This window comes from Littorina saxatilis, linkage group LG7 (genome assembly GCF_037325665.1).
Source record: "Littorina saxatilis isolate snail1 linkage group LG7, US_GU_Lsax_2.0, whole genome shotgun sequence".
NCBI lineage: Eukaryota > Metazoa > Mollusca > Gastropoda > Littorinimorpha > Littorinidae > Littorina > Littorina saxatilis.
Window position 1 is genome coordinate 47,205,456 of NC_090251.1, and position 383 is coordinate 47,205,838.

The window sequence follows — 383 nt, forward strand, 5'->3', positions numbered from 1 at the left end:
CAGTGCCCCACTGCGGGAGCTGAAAAGCTCTGACATTTTGAATTGTACAGTAACAAGTCGCTATCACCATTCACTCGGTATTCATGAATGTACTGCAAATGTCAAAGGATGCTCAGGTGAGAGTTTATTCTGGCGAATGCAGGCCCATCTGTCTGTGTGGGACTGAAACCAGACGTTTCAGTCGGGTATCAGCCGTGTTTGTAAGCACTCATGGATCCCCACAGTTCGCGTCCCTGCGTCGTAAACGAACTAGCAGCCGAAAAGACGTACTAGAAATTTATGGAGGGGGTCCCGGGACGCCTTAAACTTTAAAAGAGCGGGACCTGGGACGCACTAAAGTTCCTTTATCGTGTACCTACCGTATATATATATATATACTCTTT